This window comes from Hirundo rustica, chromosome 3 (assembly GCF_015227805.2).
Source record: "Hirundo rustica isolate bHirRus1 chromosome 3, bHirRus1.pri.v3, whole genome shotgun sequence".
Lineage (NCBI taxonomy): Eukaryota > Metazoa > Chordata > Aves > Passeriformes > Hirundinidae > Hirundo > Hirundo rustica.
Window position 1 is genome coordinate 2,985,177 of NC_053452.1, and position 20,129 is coordinate 3,005,305.

Sequence of the window (20,129 nt, forward strand, 5' to 3'; positions counted from 1 at the left end):
TTATCCTTTAAAATTACCAATAATTATTAGTAACTGGAACCACTGCTGTTGAACACCTTTTCTGTTTAAGCTGACATAAATTCAAGCAGGGGCGACCTATGCGCAACCTTTATTTGATGAAAAACCCTGTCAAATATTGTATATGTTCTGCCTGAACTGCGTTAAAATTTCTAACTTTACCTTGTATTCATTAGTTTTTCAGTGAACCTGAGACTCCTAAATTCCTATGGAAGTTAGGGAGGATATAGGGAAGATATATTTTAGGGAAGATATAAGTGCCTTGCTTATTTGGGGCCACTGGATATCACCTGTCTTCTGGAGGAATTAAATTGTATATGCTGGCATTGCATGATAAAATATTACTCTGGAATCTGGAAGCATGAAATAAGAGGACCTGCAAAACATTCAGGAAACAACTCGTGGATACAACTGGAAAATCTCTATTTACCCCAGCGGCCCGTCTCCTCAAAATATGTATTTGCAGAAAGTATTCCTTAATTTCACAGGCATAGAATCCTATGGCCTGAAATATACAGCGTTTAGGTAAAAAATTAATTAATGAAGCAATCAAGGAGTTGGAATTCAGCATGTAGTGACTGGACAGGCGCTGAGTATACGGAAGCAATTCAGGGAGGTGAAAGAGTTATTAGCAGGTAAAGCAAAAGCAGCACAAAATATTAAGTGTAGGCCTGCTTGTGATTTTAAGCGAAGAGGGGCTGGTTCCTCTCTGTTAATTGCAGTAGAATAAAAAGCTTATTACAGGGTGTGAGAGGGCGTGGGACTAGCGTGTGCTCGGAGTCTCAGAGGCAATTCCACCACGTGCATCCTGACAGAATATTTTGTACGAGCCCAGTTATAAAAGAACCGAGTAACGCGGGCAAGAGAGGAAAGGAAAACAAGCAAAAGCTCATCTCTGCACTCTCTCCTTAGGTAAGCAGATCCAACCAAACACAGGCTGTTCCCAAAGCCTTGAGAACGCTCTCGTGCTGGGTGGCTTGGAGGACAGCGGGAGCGTTGGCTCCCATTTCCGTGGCACCAGCAAAGCCACCACTCAGCAATGCGGGTTTTGATTTTGTCAGGCTTCAAGCAGCTCCCTTTTCCTCCTCTTCTTGGCCACTTTTGACCACTTTTTTTGTTGCTGAGTGTAACCGTGGCTTGCCGGAGGTTCTCCATATTTCTATGGAAGAGGTTGTTCTCCATTGCAGATCCCTATCCTTCTGTCCCCACACAAGTTCTGTTCCCAAAATCTGGGCCATCTTTGGGCCTCTCCTTCCTGAAGAGTGTGGTCTGTACGAGCAGACCGTGTAGGGTGATGTCAGTTTTCTCAGGAGTGAGGAGTCTCTGTCAGCCTGCTCTGGTGGGGCACGTGAAGCTCACGAACAGTGACCAAGCCCCAAGATAAAGCCGCCTCTGCGCACCTCCTCCTTCCGAGCACGGATGTACACAAACTGCTTTTCACACTGGCCCAGAAGTTAGCCTAGGGCTTGAATTTGGGTCTTTATAGTCTAAAAATAGGGTAAATGTGCTTAAAAAAAGGAAAAAAAAAGGCATCAGTTGGCTCACGGTCTTCCTTGTGGAAACATGCTCTGTGAGTGTTTCAGGTAGTTTCTTAAAAGAATAAAACCCCAACCAACCAACCAAAAAAATAAACATATTGTGGGTGGAAGTTTAAGAAGGCTTAGCAAGTGAGCTCTAAGATTAAAATAACTTAGGTCAAAAGTAGAGATCAAAAATTAAAATAGTGGTTTAGTTGGTTGTGAAAATAAAGCTGAGTTGTTTTTTTTTTTCTGAAGGCCTAGATATAAATATACAGTTGGGGCAGTGCTAAATCAAAATGCTTATTTTTTTATATTTTAAATCTTTATTCCTTGACAAAGCTGTGGAAGTTGAAGATGTATTCTTTTCTGAAAATTATTTAGTCCTATGTGAGACAATAATTTAGGTAAATACATACTTTTCTAGCAATTCTTTAGGGATCTTCCCCAGACAAATAGTCCTTTAAATATTGTTCCTTATCCTTCAGGCAGTTCCAATATCAGCTTAACTGACTTCTCATCAGAATGCTAAGAGAGAAAAAAGAAGTTTTCATGAAACTCTTAGGGAGAAAAATACTTTCTTGGAGATTTTTAATATTTGGCTTCATTCAGAAATGCATTGTCCGTCAGTTTCAAATATTTCTACCAGCTGGGAAAAAAAGGGACTTGGAAATGTTCCTTTTATAAAATGACAATGCATATTACTAACTTCATTTTTGGGGATTTTTTTTTTTTTAACATTTTATGTAATAATAGAATTGTATATACTAATTGTATATAATTTTATATAATTTAGATAATTTTATACAATTTTTATATAATAATATGACACTATAAAATATTGAGAAAGAATTTGCTTTCAAAAAGGAAAATTCCAGCTCTTTCACCTCAAAACACTGTACTCTTTTGAAATGTTCACCCTACTGTATTTTTTTTTAATATCTACAGGAACATTTCAACGAATACCGCACGAAATTTTTCAAGGTTTTGATTGACCACCTGATTATTCTCTCAAAGTTTTTCTGGGCACCTTCCATTAATTTTGTAACCCTTCCTTAAGCTTTCTGCCCCCAGCTTTTCTTCCACAGCGTTTTTTTCCTCGTTCATTTTCTCTCTGACAGTCCAGCAAAGAAAGGTGCTCTCACCCACATTCTGCTCTCTTGTTTTCTCAGATTGTTGGGCAAGGTACCATTTAATTTGTTTTATAAAATTTGTGCTTGTCCTTCCCATGGCCATTTATATATATATATATATAAATATATAATTTAAATCAGAAAGGAATTGGTCTGTGCTCCATCTGGCCCTGTGCAAAACGCTCACCCCGCTGTTGGTTTTGGGATCCTGTGCAGGCAGGAGTGTCCCTGGGTTACCTTTGCCGTTAGCTAGATGGTGCTAAAGAATTTGTGCTTGTCATCATCGCAGAGGAGACCATTCCCAGCCCAATCCTCCCTCTGGTTCCTGGGCTCATGATTAAAATTAGGCGCTTCTGCTCTGCCCCAAGCGCGGCATCAGCTGCCCCTGGTGCTTGCAAGGAGCCCAAACCGGTGAGAGACCTGCTCTGGAGCGCTTTTATGAGCTGGGCCTCTCGGTTTTGATGACTTCAGTGCGCTGTGGATCAGCCCCAGGAGCCTTACGTGTACTTTGACATAAAAGAGGTTTTGCCAGCAGAGGAATCCCTCCCTCTCCTGCTCCTGCTTCCGATCCTCCGGAGCAGCGATGGGCTTACAGCAACAGGCTGTGAGAGCTTTGCCTTTCACTCTTGCTGTGCCTATCCTGAGGGAGGAAAGGTTTCCTCTGCCTTTCAGAGTGACTGGAGGGATTGAACAGTCAGCTGCCTTAACCCTGCAGCAGCTGGGAAATTTTTAGAAGTGAGTAATTTGGAAAACAAACAAAACCCAACACCACCCCTCCAACTTGCAGTGAGTGCACTTGGAGCCCGGGTTTCCTTGCTGTTTGAGCGCTGCTGTTTTGGATTAACAGAGCCCTGGCTCTGATAAATACTAACAAAGTGTAACGAATGATCAAAGCAGCATTTACAACCCAATGAGCTTGAAATGATTGATCTGGATGACATAATAATGATAACCAGTGAGATGAGGCATGCAGGACTCTACCCCTCCAGGTACTGGGAGGAAAGAGCAGGTATTAAAAATTACTCCACATCTTAGGTCATCAGGTTGTTCCCGTTCTGATATAAGTGAAATACAAATGCAAGACCCTTGCTTTCCCCCCAGAAGAGCCCTGCAGCTGCTTTGGGCTGTTCATATTCTTTTGATAGTAATTCATTGTTTTGTACAAATTACGAAGTTTGACTGATTGTGGGGTAAGTGAGGCCGAGTCACTGATGTCTGTTCCCTGTGCTGCTGGGGATCTAAGCCTCTTGCCTGCACTTCAAAGCGTGGTCTAATCTCAAATGTTGGTCTTTGCAAGGCCATGGTCACAGACGTGGAAGGATATGAATGTGTCTACGGCATGGCTTTTGCCATCCGGAGGTTTCCTGTTATCCCCCAGATAGACTGGCTAGAGAATTGATGACAAGACAATGTAGACGAGCCATAACTGCAGCTATGCTTTAGAACTTGGCTGCCTCTGGTCCCATGACCTCTCCAACAGCAGTGTGTCTCCTTTCAGCCCTCCAAAACCTAGCTTCCAACAGACTTCATTTCCTCATGCAAAATACAAGTGCCTATCCACTGGCCTTAGGCCTGGCAGGTGAGAAAGAGTTGAGCCTTCCTTGATGTGTTCATTTTTTTGCCTTTTTTTTTTTTTCTTCCTTTCAGTCTTTGACAGCAAAGACTGTCTGGATATGTGGAATGTTCACATTCCTCAGCATTCTTTAAAGACAGCTCACCCTTCTATAAAATCAGCATAACCTGCTGTTTATTTCTAGCAGGCTTCTTTTTCCAGGTAGGAACAGAAGGCTTTGTGCCCCCAAACCCACCAGCTCAGGGTTATGGAAGACAGTCTATTTGTGCACGTAGAAGATGCTCTCACAACGTTATCAACATCTTTGCTCTACAGGTCTGATCCTGATGTGTCCCTTTCTCGGGATTTACAGCAGGCAAGGATTCCTTTAGGAACAAGTCCTCTGTTGCTGCTGCACTGTTAGCAGCCACCAGCTACTCCTTCCTTTCCTTTTTTCTCACGCACGGAAAAAGCATGGCAGTGAGAATAACTTGTCCACGCAGGGGCCAAGGAGCATTAGCATTTTAAATATGCTGGCCTGAATCCTCAGCAGCGTGAAAGTAAACAGTAACACCTTTGAAGTCAAGAGAATTTGTCTCATTTACCGTCTGAGACTCCTTTGCGGTATGACACTAAGAGCAGAATCGCAATATCTACACACACAGGAGGATTTCTCCAGGTTTCCAGTAAAGTTGACCAGGAGACCATCAGTTGCTCTGGAAGGCAATTAGAGTATTTATATAAAGAGTCTGAATTCCTGTGTGGAAGAGACTATTTTTTATTCTCCCCTTCCACTGCCACCCCTTTGCCCCTCACCGGACCATACCGACTCCACCAGGTTAAGCCACTGAAGCAAGGTCCTTAAAATTTGGCCAGCTGAGTATCATCTCCTGTCACCACTTTCAGCACTAACTACAGCCATTCCTCGAGGAGTTCCTCAAAGCAGCTCCATCTGTTTCCCTAACCTAAAACACCCCACCAACGTTAGCAGTGACAGGTAGGAGTGACAAGTATGTGGACAGGCATGAATTCTTTTCTAAAGATTTCTAAACTACCCCAAAGTTCTTTTACCACAACAGTGTTACTGTCTATGACAGCTGACCTCAGACTTGGTTCTCTGAGCAGTGACTTCAATTAGCTTTAATGCTTTCAACATTTAAATAGTTAACAGTAAGCAAAGTTCTTTAGAAGCGTAGGGGGATGGCTACATGTGCGTCTGCTGAAGTTGTCAGGCAACGATGGAAAGAAAAAGAAAAAAAAAAAAGTTTAAAAATCTCTAATTGCTTCCAGACAATGCCTTTTTGGGTTGGGCTGTGAGAGAGCAAGGGGAGCTCATGCTCTGACAGAGGGGCTGCTCCCAGCCAGAGAGGAGTCGGCTGCAGCCCTGACCACTCTCCAGTCCTGCCTGGTGACCTTCTGAGTGCCAGTGGAAAAGCTTTGCCCTGAACAATCAGGTTCTCCAGCTCTCTGCAATACCCCTGGCTAACAGGAAACTTGTGGAGATTCAGATGTCCAGGGAAGTGAGCCAGCAGATCTGGATCTACTGCTGTCTTTCTTCACAATCGTGGGCTTGTCCCGTCACTGACTCTCATTCTCCCTGCCAGTAAAATCTGAGATAAATCTGAGCTGTTGAGGGCTGGACTTTGGTAGCTAATTTGTTCAGGTCCTGCAGTAGGAAGTGGCATTGTGTCATTGATATACAGACAAATTCCCGGAATTTCCAATGTATTCTTAGCTAGTAGCAGAACTCTAACACAGATCTTCCTGCTTCGCTTTCTTCCGCGTTATTTTCTGGAGTTGGTTCATCTAGGTGTTGGCAGAAAATTGGATTCACGTATTTTTTTTGCTGCAAATGGAAAACAAAAGCAGAAGGGGCTGGGAGAGACGGCAGCAGAGAGCACTGAAGAAAGTTCACTGGCTGCAAACAGCATCAACAATCAGTGCCAGAACCGAGGGAGGAGTAATAAGGTCATATATTCTGTGATGACAAGTGGGAGAGCTTCTACTTGAACTACCAGGACTCAGCTCAAGCAACTCCTGCCACTAGTCCAGCTCTGGCTGTGACAAACCATCCTCAAAGGTGACTTTTCAGGACAGCCTAATTTCTGAAGAGGCACAGAAAAAAAAAAAAAATAATTTGTCACAAAATTTAGCTTTTTCTAAATTCCACAGAAGTGATTAACTGCTCTCCAAGGCCTCCACAAATGTCTGTGTTACTATAATCTTGCCATTTACTCTGCTGAGACTGAGCCTCAGACAATTCTTTATCAGACATTTCTGATATTTAAATGCTAGATTAAATTTAAATTAGAAATGCATCTTAAAATGAAGACTCGAGCATAGTTTATGGTGGCATGAGGTGGTAGTATTGGGGTGATTTCTTGCTGGGAAAATCTGCTTTGGTCCTTGTCAGTCCATAAGGAAGATGATAATTTTATTACTCATTCGAGTCACTGATTGTGTCCAGTGGATACTGTCCTGCATTGATGCCTTTTGCTATCTCAGTGTTTTAAAACTGTGGAGTTGAAACCAGTTAAATATTTTATTGCAGAAAACCTAGGCTCAGCATGTAAGCTCAGCAGTCAAACTATACCTATATCTCTATACATGCTTTTATTTTATCCTAACTAATATAAGAGTAAATGGTTGGATTGCAGTGGAATTGTCAAGGGTGTGTATGAGCATCATTTTATATCAGGACCTAAGCAAGTCTCCAGTAGAGCAGTGTTGTGGTTTCTTGCAGTCGGAAAGATCGGAGACTGTAGTAAAAATAAGTCCACGGAAATGGATGACCCTACCAGCAAAGAAATCCACGGGAACATCTTGAGCGAATTCATTGCTACATGTTGACATCCAGTGGAGAAATGGCCTCAGAAATCCTCCTTTCATCATCTCTACAGCAACCTCAGGCAGAGGCCCCTGGAAGTGATGTTGCTTAACCTGTAGTTTTGTCTTTCAGATGGATTTGAAGAATTTAAGTCACTGTCAACAGTTACTGCAGGGAAGGCAATGGAGATTCAAGATACTGGTGAAGCACCACATTTCATCTGGAGCCTTCTCCACTCATGGCTGAGCTGGCGTAATTGAGTTTATGAGGAACCATCATCTGTTTCAGTCTGAAGTCAGCTGGGTTAATTTAAGGCAGGGCTGACTAGCTGGCAGGAGAGAGCACTTTAAACCTACCCCAGCCATTACTGCTGCAGCCTGGCCCACTGCCAGCGCTGAGTCTACGAGGAGTTGGAGTATATTTAGCTTCAGCTCATTCTCTGCCCCCTCGACTTGCGTGCCGACCCATGCCAGCTGTGACTCAACTCTTCCTGGCCCCTTTTGCTCCAACCTGTCTGCTTGTTTAGATTCACGCTCTTCGCTGCCGTGGCTCTTATCTTCGACTGGGAGAGTTTTACTGGGCAGCTGCCTTACTCAGACACCTTGGGCAAGTCTTCTAATCCCTCACAGTCAGTCTGCAGATCTGCAAAATAAAGGATTACTCCAAGAGCCCTGACTTTGACTCTGACTTGGATGCTTTAAGATGTGATGCTGGATATTTGTGCACCACTCCACTTTCTCAGTAGAAAAACTGAGCGTATTTGATACAGCATATATCATATTTTTGTAGCATTAGCAGAGCAAGTCAGTCAAGGACCATGTGTTTATTACTCCAAGAAGGGATGCAGCCCTGCTGTCATCACAAAAGATTTTTAGCTCTTACTGTATTCGTGGAAAAGTGCACCAGATCATAGTTTTCTCCACCAAACAAGCACCTTTTTTAATCTTGGAAGCTTCTTTTTCATCCATTCCAACTTTGACTTCAATTTTTCGTGGACAAAAAAAAAAAATGTCAGGCAGCTTTATAGGATTTCCAGTTACAAATGATACAAGTCTTAGCACATCTCACAGGCAGGGGGATATGATGTACTTTATGACCTGATAAAAGTAAACCTGAGGGAGCTATTCCTAAAACTGCCACTCAGGGTCAAGGATGAGATCACATCTGAGAAGGCAGCAGTGGTATCAAATACCTTTTGTAACACAGTGACATAAAGGGGTTTAGAAAGCTGGCCTGAACTCAGGGGTCTGGATTGGCTCCTAGTGATGTCAACCATGTGCCTATAGTGCCCAGAAAATGTCTCATTCCTCTTCTTTTCTAGGAATAATTACCCCTTAATGACAGCAACAAGTGAATTTAGGTCCCTTGGTGTCCCCTGTGAGCTGATTAATATCTGCTCCCAATGGTCACAGTCAGTGGAACTGAGGACCAAAGAGTTTTTGTCAGGCAGATTTTGCACCTTGGGCATCTTTCTCACCCCATCCTAGCTGCATCAACACCTTTTGGGTTCAGGTTCTTTACCTGCCTTTCCTGGGGCTTCATTTTCAGTGTGGTCTCATATGTTGACCCCTTTCCCTAGAGCAGCATGCTCAGAGCTCCAAACAACCTGGCCTTGAACATTTCCAGAGATGGAGAATCCACAACTTCTCCGGGCAACATTCTTAGAAGCCCACTGTGTCAGGGAATTGTGTTAATGGCAGGTGGGGAACCTCTTTCCTTCCTGGGTGTGTGAGGTAATCAGGTGTGACCGTGGTGCTGAAGACCAAATATGCTCGATTTGAAGAACTCCACCAGGGCTCTTCCTAGACAAGTGTAACTGCAGTCTTGGGCCTGATTCCTGCATAATCAGGAGCAGCGAGGTCTGAGGTTTCCATAGCTGTGTCCTGAACATTCGTAAATAAAATGAGCAAAAGGTCCCTGTACCTTGTGCAGTGATGTGTCGCGCTTGTGTCTTCAGCAAAAGGTCATCCCTTCACCAAAAAGCCTATGTGAAATAGAAGATTACAGCTACTGGGGATTTGGTGCACTATCTAAGAAAAGAGTGAAATTATTGACGCGAATTTGGAAAGAGAGAACTAGAAGGTTCAGAGATTTGCAAAAAGTAGCCTAGAGACCAGCAGCAGAGTATTTTCAGTTTGATCTGCATGTGACACAATCTGACCCTTTTGCAGACACAAGTGTATTAAACAAATCCCCATATAACCTGAAAGCAGAGGACGAGCGTTTCTTAGAGCAGAGGGAAGGATGTGAATATGTAGGGAAAATGGGGGGGGGGGTGGAAGGGGAGTGTAGCCAAAAGGTTGGTTATCACCTTCAGTTTTACTTCCAAATGTATCAATCACCAGGGTCTGTGGTGTTCCTTGTGCTCCCCAGTTGGTATTTTTTGCAGGCAAAGCAAAATTACAGTAATTTACACCAGTTTGGACATTAATCTGGTAACCTTAATTTAACAGAGCTCTGCCCACTTGTTGCCATTGGAGAGTGTTAAACTTGTACCCAGGTGCAGTTTCCACCTGGCAGTGATCTCAGATCCGAGCAGGAATACCTCACCCACAGCCTTTTAGTAAATGCTGTTCACCTGGCAGGGTTGGGAAGGGAAGCACAACCTAACAAAGAGATGCTCCAGAGGAGCTGCTGAGGAGTGGTGAGTTCCTGGTTGTCCTGTCCTTTTCTTCTGCTTGGCCTGGAAATTGTACCTGGCTGGTTGCTGCCTCCTGTTGCTGGTGGTGCCTCTCGCTGACCCTGGGTTCAGGTTTGTTTGATAAACTGGGATCTGTAAAACTGCAGTCTAACAATTCCACCACTTGTTCTGATTTAGTGAGGGGTGAGAATTAACAGATGGTGTCATTATCAAAAGCTGTTCAAGTGTTGAAACAACACAAATTCTACAAATACAGAAAAACAAATATAAACTGCTGTAATTTTTCCAATATTGGTTGAATTATGATCACGCTTTGCATTTACACAGGGCTTTTTCATCCACAGCTTTTGAAGTGCTTCCAGATTGTGCCTAAAGCTCAGCCCAGATCTGTGAGAGAGGGGAGCATCACATTGCCTGCTCTGCTGAAGTTGGAGGTGTGGTGCCAAGGGTTAAAATCTTGCACTGGAGATCTGCACGGGGGCTCTGGCTTCTTCACCTGGCTCTGCTGCTGCTCCAGCTGAATGGTCCTGGGTAAGTGGTTTCATTTCTCCATAGCTGAATTTCTGTTTCTAAGCAAGGAATGATAATGCTGTGCCACTTTTGGGGAAGTGTTTTGTTTCCAGCAGATGAAAAGTGCTGTGTTGATATCATCGTCGTTGCAACCGTTCAAAAGGAGATGCTGGAAAGGGTTAATATGAAATACTTGGTCTAGGTTTCCAGAGGGACTGAGAATATCAGGGTTCTAACTGAAATTCTTCTAAAAGCTAGATTTTTTTAAGAATCCCATGGTGAACGCTTTAAAACAAAAGTAAAGATTTGCTGGTTTTGAGGTTGTGGGGTTTTTTGGGTTTTTTTTCCTCTCCTTTTTGTTATTTTGTTATCCTTGGTAGTTCTTAAAACTTCCCTGCACCTTTTTATTTCAGCTTTCTGCATGTTCCATCCTCACAGCAATACCAGTGTGTTGCCTTTGTCTTGACTGTGCTCCTGCAGGTGTGAGGCATTCTGTAATTAAATTAGGCAAGTAATTGTACTGAGGAAAAAAAGTTTGAAGATTTGAGCTCACCTTCTTGTGCACTCTAAATTTGGACTTTGTTATGAGGTCGTGATTCAGGAGTAAAACAAAAACACGGTGAGGATGATCTCTTGTTGATAAGTTGGGTGTTCAGACTGCATAAGGATAGTAATGGGTTTTACAGAAAAGAGATCAGTCTATGAATGTTAAATTTCAGGCTTGTGTGTTTCAGAAGATGATATTTATGCTGTTGATTGTGTTTATATTTTGGTTGGCCCAAAGGATTCAGTGGTGCTTTGGGATAGATGCTTTGAGGATCTGAATTTTCATAATAAATGTGAGTGAAGAGGGGAGAAAGAATGGAGGAAAAAAAGAGGTGGAAAAAACCCCCAGCATTTTGGGAGAGGAAGGTCTCCTCAAAACCCCTCTGAAAAGCTGGAGTCTGTTCTAGTTTCTAGTTGTGTGCAGGATGGATGGGTTTTGAACGTGTGCTTATTTTAAAGAGACCACGTTTCACACATTTTTTATAAATAATAAACATCCCACTCGAGTTGCTTTTGTGCTGGAAGATGACTTCTCCTGGCAGAAGGTCCTGCTGCTGGCCTGAGGATACGAGGTGGGAGTGGCAATGAGGTGACAGAGCATTTCTGAATAAGGAATTGTCCTATCCTTGTTGAGTTCTACATGGAAAAAACCTGGGGGGGTCTTAGTCCTGAGACCCAAAAGTCTTTTGTCTCCCTTTATACGCCAGAATGTTATGGATGGTGCTTATTTATTCATTTTGGTCTCGGTCAGATGAAAAAAAAGAGAGGAAGGACTGCTCAAGATGTATCTGTCTTTGACAGCGTTTGAGGCTTTATAAATGTGGGTTTCAGCTGCACTTGATGGAAGTTACTGCAAACTGGCAAACCAGCCTGGAAGCCAGCACAAATCAACCACAAATCTGGCAACAGATTACCACTGCCAGATGCCTTTGCTGTTCCTTTAGCTTTCTGTGGATTTGAGGCACTTAGGTTTTATTTCTTGTCCTTTTTTTTTTTTTTAGATTTTGGAAATATTCCTGAAGTAGGATGCAGGCAGAGTTTTGGGCTGTCTAGCCAAAGTTTAGCTGTCCTCTTGCATCTCTGCCAAACTTCCTGTTTTCAGCAAAAACAATTTATTATCTTGCTGGTTCTTTAGACCTGAAAGGATTTGTGAGTACAAATAAACTTGTAGTAGTTTTGGTTTGTTTTGGTTTTTTTTTTTTTCATGGCCTTTCAAAGAATAAACTCACTTGCTTCCTCTCAATTATGTGGTCTGTGCTAGCAAAGAAAAGTATTTAACCTTTGGGCCGCTAGCAAGATTCAGAAAATGTTTTAATTATGCAGAACTTCTGCACTCTGAACTTTTAAAGTACACATAATTATTTTTTCATATGCTAGAAATCTTTGTTTTCATGTGGCTGGGCAATAGCATCGCTTGGCCACATGCATGTTGAGGGAGTTTGGAGTGAGTTAAAATTGGAAATCTTTGTTCTAAAAATTTCCTAAGCCTTTCCTAAAGTTTTATTCTTGGCAATCCATGGACATGTGGTAACAAAATGAAAAATCTACGGCAGGTATGTGGTAATCCTCCCTGTTACTGACCAAATGAGATCTGAAGTAAGAAATTAGGCAGCAAATCTATCCCTCGTCTTCATGGAAGGAAAGCAAGAAATCACAAACCCAAGCCCTGCTGCAGAGGAATTGGAGAACAATCTCCTCTCTAAACATAAAATATATGTAAGTTACCAAAAAGAAAGGCAAAACAAAGCAGCAATCTGTGTCATTCATCCCCAATGTCTTTGTAGCGTGAGGGAATGGAACAAAAGCACGTTTGTAAAATTGGCATGTAAAATTGTAAAAAAACCTCCTGCACGTTACCTGCAACTGTTGGGAAGATGTTGGAGCTTATTTTTTGCATTGTACTTCAAAGGTTTTGCAAATTCTTTGAAGGTGACTTGACAGCTATTGAACGATACTAAAAGCGGGGGGGAGGGGAAATCGAAATCTTTCCAAAGAAGTTTAAAGGATGTGTTTAATATTAGTGTTGGAAATGTGCTATAAATCTTTGTAGTTTATGTGTGTCACCATCTCTGAGATGGCATTTATCACAGCAGAGGGAGAAGGAACAATTCACAGAGGAAAGGATCTTTTAAGGGTTTTATATGTTCCTGCCTATGTCACCAAAAGAAGGGGGGAAAAAAAAAAAAAGGCATTTGAGCAGAAGTCCTCTCAGCTGCTCAGAAATCCTTGAACAGTTGTAATGTCCAGGCTGTGTGACAGCAGGACAATCCTGCTGTTTTCCTTAAGGAAAACTGTACGTTTTGCCATTTTTTAGCAATTTGTTGTCTTTCATAAGGTAGTTATAAAATAGCAAGCACCTCCCCATGCCGCATCATAAGAAGAACTGAAAATTGTCATTTAATGTGTGGAAAAAACCCAAAGTTTGAATAATGAAAGTAAAAATTCAAATGCTCTGAATGGGATGCTTCCATTGATATTTTCTATTCTAGTTCTATTGATTAATTCATGTAGGAAATTCTAAAAAGTGTCAGGAGGAGAAATGCACCTGTAATTTATTAGTTGGAAAGATGTTCCTCTGGAGTCAGTTTTAGTTCCTTGCCCCTTAAAAACCCCAAGCCAGGAGTTTTGTCAGGAGCTCTGTATTCATCCTTTCAAAAGTGAAAGCGTTTAGAGGGGTGTTGCAAATAATTTCTGATTCCACTAGCTTCAAAGAAGTTAACTGCACTCAGTGTCCTTAGCTCTTAGCTTCATTTGTTAAATCAAGCTGTTTCTGAAATTTATAGCAAAATTGTTTTTCTCTGGGGAAATAATTGCTATTCCTCTTACTGCTGTGTGTGTGGGTGTAGATGTTTGTCAGCAGAGGAATTTTGAGTTGATGGGTTTAAAGGGAGTGTTTCTTTCAGTAGCACTGAGCTGGTGTCCTAACAAGAAGGGGAAGCTGGTCTATCAATTCTTGGCTATTGGGGTTGTGCCCTATCGATGGGAAATTCTGCTTTGGTACAGTTTTTACTGCATGTGAAACCTGACTGATCTGTGAGGGGATGTAAATGAAGTAGGGCTGGTTCATCCTGGTCCTCCTGTTCACCTTGCCACAAGGTAGAGACAGGATTTTGGCTTTCAGGGCTCTCACCTGATGGTCATCAAGCAAGGAGGAGGTGTTTAGTACATGACAAGGCTGAGCCTGTAGTAAAAACCTTCATTTTGGGTGTTCTTAGTGAATCCATTTCTCAGGAGAAGGGATTAAATTAATTTGTGCACCTTGAAGAGGCTTTGACAGAGGGAAGATCTGGCAAAGCTGCCTGGCCTGAAAGTGCACTGACCCTCAAGGAGAAGGATTTTGGTGGGATGCTGGAATTGATGTGCATCCCATCACTTGCTGAGTCTCATCTAATTGAGCCCCTGTCTTGGTACAGGGGTTGAGGATCAGAGAATTTCTCCAGGTTTGGAGGAACATAAAGGTTTTGTGTTTTTTCCCCCAAACTGGGAAAGGCACTTACTGGGGAATTTGGGGCATTGCCCACAACCTCCAAAACTGGAGCCGAGTGTTTTGGTGGGTTCCGTTTGTTTGTTTTTTGCTGTCATTGATGGATGTAAATCTTCTAGCCTGGCCATATACAATACCTGCAGGCACAGCTTTCTGCAATGCACTCTGAAGGAAACTGTCTGCATGGTTTGCCATCATCTGAGCTACTTGATCATGCCACGTTTCTCTCCTCCTGAGCCATGCAGCATGGTTTTGGCTGAGAAGAAACTTTACCTTGAATAGTTTGAACTCTCTCAGTTCAGAAGCAGAAAGTCATAATGGGGGCTTTCTTAGGTCTTCACTAACTAAGTTTATCAGTGAAATGAGAGCCAGATGGATTTGATTGTCCGCTGCAATACTGCATCTTGCGTTGGTTGCATGGAGGGTGGGGAAAGGGTGATGGTGGCTCATCAGCTCCTGGCTTCCCCGACTGCTGCAAGAAGCAGGAGAATTAGGTTTTGTCAAATCCACTAGTGGCCACAACTGACAGAAGCTGGATCTTCCAGGGCTTATAATAAATAGATGAGAAGCACAGACGGTGCTGTGATGCCTGGTTAGTTTTCCCCTGGAGAAAGTGAGGACCAGGATGGTGCCTCCGATAGCTTGGAGGCTGGCTTGGCTCTTGGCTCAAGTCCGTTTTAGGCACACGCAAAAATTCTGTTTATGTTGAGCCCTTTCTATTTTAATGCCGAACCAGTGTTCCTTGTGAATCCGAGGAATTGCCTATAAAAGTTTCTACATCTGTTTCCTTCCCTAGGCTTGTCAGTTGTTACTTATATCCCAGTCGTGGCAGAGAGGAAATACTGCTTTTCTTTATTCCAGTGTGTCTGGAACCCACCCTGAATTTAAAGCACCTGACAAATTTTTAAAACGAGCCATTAACAAATACTAGATGTGCATCTTCTGTGCTTTGGTTCATCCCCTTCTTTTTTTTTTTTTTCCTGGAACCGATTCTTAGTGAAAAGTCTTTTTCCTACAAAAAGCCAAACACCTTGGCATGTCAGCAGAAACCTGCAGCTCCCTGGGAGTGCTCCATCCCAAGGCTGCTGGAAGACTCCTTGCCGTGGCCTGTGGATCTAGCTGTGAAAGGAGGTGGAGTACACTGTGTGGTCTAGGTTTTGGGAAACTAGAACTGTAAAAGAGTTTCACAATCACTGGACCTTCAGGAGATCCTGCGTTTGTGTGTCTTTGCTAATTTTAATCATTTGTGTGACATGCCTTCCAGTCCAGCTATCTGCTTCAGACTGCTCAATTTCAGCTGGAAACAATCCCAAAAGAATGGGGTTGGTAGGGTGGAGGAGTACGGGGAGAAGGCTGGAACAGCGAATTGCAATAGTAGATTGGGGAATTTAAAAAAAAAAAAGAGAGAGAGACAAGCACCCATTTCTGATTTCTGGTGATATTTTCTTTAAAACTGTATGGCACACCCATGTTTTGGAGCAGAGGCATGAAAGCTGGCAACAAACTGACTTTTGTTTCGAGGATGCGCCTCTTGCAGTTTTTGTCGGAATCCGCACAAATTTGGCAAAGCTGTCAGGCTTTTAACGATCTTGGTTCATGCATATTCAGCAGCGAGGAGTTGGATTTCAGCAGTCTCTGCCCAAAGAGAGCCGTGCTCGTACCAGAGGCGGGAGCACTGCAGGCTGGGAGGTGAAGATGCACATCCCCGTTTCCTCAGGGCTTTCAGAGGATGGCAAGCCCTGTGCTGCACCTCTGTGTTGGTTTGTTTCTGCCAGAGCAGCCTTGAGGGCTGCCCAGAGCTGAATGTAGATGAGGGGAGCAGCAGGGAAGGAGACCTGAGAGCAGAAGCCTGGGGTTTGTCTGGGAAGGTGGGAGAGGAGGAACAAAGAGTCCACCAGCCCTGGTGAGGACTTGGCAAAGGACCAAGGGCTTGGACTGTGGCCAGGAAGATGAGGGATGAGGTCAGGAGAAGAGGCTGGAGCATGGAGAGGGTTGTGGATCAAGGCACACAGGTTTGAAAGGGGGAGAGCTGGCCGGGGAGGAGAATAGAGACAAGAGCTGGGTTGAAGTAGGTGAGACTTCTGTTATTCCCTTACTATAAACTTCATCTGTGCTCATTCCAGGCTAAACGTGCTAAATAAAAAAAAAAAAAAGATAAGTGCGAGGAGATAAAATCTGCCCCCCAAATTGAAACATCCCTGCCTTTGATCACGTTCCTTTTCCTGTGTCAGCACGTAGTCGTCGGGAACTAGAATTTAAGTTATTTGACCAGGTTCTCAGCTGGTGACACCTGGTTTAACTTTATCAAATAGCTTCCTGCAGATTTATATAGACAGCCTGGTCCTGTAAGCATCTTCCCACCTCTGTTATTTCCTGACATGGCTTATGCCTTTAAAGATTATAAAGATGTGGTCTGGTACTCTCAGACCTGTCAGGAGGCTGAGCTTTCTTATTAGCAGCCAAGAGCAGATTCTGTCTCTTCCTCTGTAAATTGTCTTCATTTTACTGTGTTTTAAAATGCATCACTTGAAAGTCTAAAATATTTGACAGTCTGCAAATGTATTCAAAATACTGCAGCATTTAGCAACGGTCAAATATCTAGCTGTACATTATATACTGTCACATATATTTAATATACGTGCAAAAATGTCACCAGACAGAATAGTTATGGGGAAAATATTGTAATAAATGTAAAAATTGTCATCTACTGATGAAAATGACCCTAATTTATTTGGACCGCTGACATGTATATATATCTTTACTCTGACATTTTATTCTGCAGTTTTAATAAATAACTTAGTTTTAGTACTTGTTTTCATAGAGTGTAATGTCCTGGGATGAGGTGGAAGTTGGAATGCAGAAGGAATCAAGTGGAAATTACTAGGTGGTGCCTTTTGTTTTCCAACAGTAGTGAAGTAAAGTTTGAATGTGTTTTAATATTCTTGAATATTTAAATGCCCTGGGGCATCTTGTATTTAGAAGGAGATTTTTTTTTTTTTATTATTAGTTTCTTTGTGCATTTTCTGTTTTCTTTTCTTCCCTGTTTTGGATAAGCTTCAAAGGTAATTTTTTGCTTGCGACTTTCTATGAAATCCTGGAAAATGTCCGTAAGGTCAAATGAGTTGTTTTGATGTGGTGTTTGGATGTTCGTTGTCTCATTGTTTTTGAAGTAAAAAAGGCCATGTTAACATAAAACCACGTAACAAGTTGGTTGTATTAACGAGCTGGCAGACTGGAGGAGGGGATAGATTTCAAATTTTTTTTTTTTTTTCTTTTTGATTTCTCTAGTCCCCATTAGACTGGTGTGATGTTATCTAGCGACAAATTCCATCAAACTTCCAAATATTCTCACAGCTGCTGTGGAGCTCACATGGGAGCTCGGTGGACTTCTTTTTGGGCCCTGGGTATTAAAACACAAGCTATCAGTGAATCTTTCTGAATGGGAGTGAGACTTGTAATATTACTAGCACAGTAACGCCCTTATTTTCTTCTGGTAATTTCTGATCATTTCTGAGCCCACCAGATTTAACCACTGTATTAATGTGCTCTACAATGCTCTGCACCAAATATTAATATCAGCGTTATTACGGTGTCAGCACTTCGCTGGTGTTAGCAGATATATTGTTTTCATTATATAAATCTGGTCCCCACACTCCCTGCTTTCCAGTTTAATTAATCCTCTGTCACACCAATGCTGCCAAGAAACCTGTAGCTATTTATAGAAAGGCATCGTGTTTTAATATGCAAAAGATAAATATGACTTGGAATGTTACAAACTGTGCTACAAGTGGGATTTGAAAGTAAAAAATTAATTTGACTCAATAATGAAAGCTATAGACTGCCTTTAGTGCTTTTCAACTTGTGAAAAATGTTAGCTCTGATTAGGCAGATAGCAGACTAGCTTTAATTTTGAGTTTTTTTGACCTTGAGGTCTCTTAGACTAGTCTCCAAGCGTGTTGACTGGCCACACTCTAACAGGGAAAAATTACTTCCAGTTATTTTTTCGTGCTCTGTACAGCCAGAGCACAAACCACAAGGATCAGGTGATAAAACTCCTCTGTAAGGAAATTTTTTTGGGGAAAGAGTTTTTGTTTGCTGTGCAGAAAACTGGGTGGATAAGCCTTCACTGGTGACTCACCAGCATTTTCCAAGACCTACCATATGGCAGGGAGGGATATACTCCCACATCTCCTCAAAAATGCCCAAAGATTCATGATTCTGGCTCTTTGCATCAACCCCCTGCATATAAATGTCTCATCAGGGAAAGAGAGGCTTCAAAGAAAACGTAGAGATTAACCTCCAAATATTGGGCAGAAATGGCTTGCATGTTATGAGTTTGGAAACTTGCAGTCATGCCAAAACAGTAACTTTCTGGTGGTATTGCTTCAGGCCATAAGCTTGCTGGCTAAAAGGCACCTGGAGCTGGCCAGGGCTTGTACTGGATGTGTCTTTGTTCCTTCTTCACATCCCCAAGTCTAAGCCATGACATTCTCCTAAAAAAAAAAAAACAAACAAGCTGTGTTGGCTCTTCCCCAGCTTATTGTGCTTAGCTTTATCTTGAACAATTCTATTCTTTAGACTTTCTGCAGCTTTGGTCCAGAAATTACTTTGCTGCCCTATATTTCCTGCAAACCTTTTATTTTCCTGGGATTGATTGTATGTTTGCCAACTGCAATGTCTGTGGCACCAGGTGGATATAAATGGTGGAGTTACAGTACCAGGAAAAGCGGTGTTTTCGTAGTCTGGTATTTGAATTCCTTTGGAGGTCTTTGGGGAAGCAGACGTGAGAACTGATGTGGTCACTTGGCTACTGTGCCTTTAAGAACTGAGAAATTTGGATGCTTTGTGCAGATGACACAGTGTTGGACTTAGTCCTTTAGTCTTACTCTACAAAGGCCACAGGGGCTCTTAAAACAAGCTGAATTTTTCCTCAGTATACATTCTGAAAACTTCTGCGAACGTTGAGTTTAAAACTGATGATTGCGTGTTTACATATGCAAAATAAAAATCAATTATATTCTTAATAGCAAATACGTGCCAGTAATTCTGTTGAAAAAAAGTGCTTGTGGCACACTCTCCATTTTTCTATTTAATATCCCAGCTGTTTTATTAGTCCACATTTTTCTTCAAAATACTGAAAGTGAGAAAACCTTGTTCCTACATAAAAGTGCTTGAAACTATTTTTGATTCAACTCAAAGGCATTCGGGAGCAAGCAAATGCTGTCAAGTTGTCTTCAGCCAGTAGATTTCAATTTGTATTTAATACTTGCATAACTTAAACATTGGCCAAGAGAATTTTAAGCATTTTCTTTCTCTTTAATTTGACTTTAAAAAAAAAAAAAAAGTAAAAAAAGACTTCTCCTGGACTGAGATCTTGTATCTCAAGTTTCAGACCGAAGTAAACTTTTACAGCCGACTTGTAAAATAGCAGTTTATGAGACGAACTCTGCCAAAACTTTAACTATAACTGTGCCAATGTGCCATTATAATAATCCAACAATAATCATGGTCCATTATATTAAATCACTCGCACAGACAAAGACTGCTAACCTTTCCAAGTGGGAAAAAATGTTCCTTTCAGATCAGGGATAAATTCCAACTGAGAAGACCAAATGCTGCAGCCTTTAAGTAGTGAATACATTTACTTCTCCCCTGGGCTCAAATAACCCAACATTTGGTAAATGTTTAACAAGGACGAATTCTCCCTCCCATTTGCCCTTTTCTCATATACACTAGATTAACAAATTCAGTTTAACAAGACGATCTGCCTTACCCCCTGGTATCCCCCAATTAGATCCTTCCTCCTGTTATTGGCTCATCATCCCAGCCCATTTGTTTGATAAGAGGACCCAAGGTAATTAGCTGTGTGGCAGAAAGTGTCTTCCACCAGCCCTGCTTCTT

At 42.1% G+C, this 20,129-nt stretch overlaps 1 long non-coding RNA gene across 2 annotated transcripts in view; it reads left to right on the top strand.

The window, feature by feature from the left end:
- The first annotated feature begins 9,582 nt into the window (after positions 1–9,582).
- LOC120750726 (uncharacterized) overlaps positions 9,583–20,129 on the top strand; it is a 52,872-nt gene continuing 42,325 nt past the window's right edge. The window contains exons 1-2 of one of the 2 annotated variants that reach the window (XR_005700124.2): positions 9,583–9,691; positions 10,033–10,219. This is a non-coding gene — a long non-coding RNA (uncharacterized LOC120750726). Of the gene's footprint in view, positions 9,800–10,032; positions 10,220–20,129 lie in introns of both variants that reach the window. The other variant, XR_005700123.2, reaches the window with a different exon arrangement.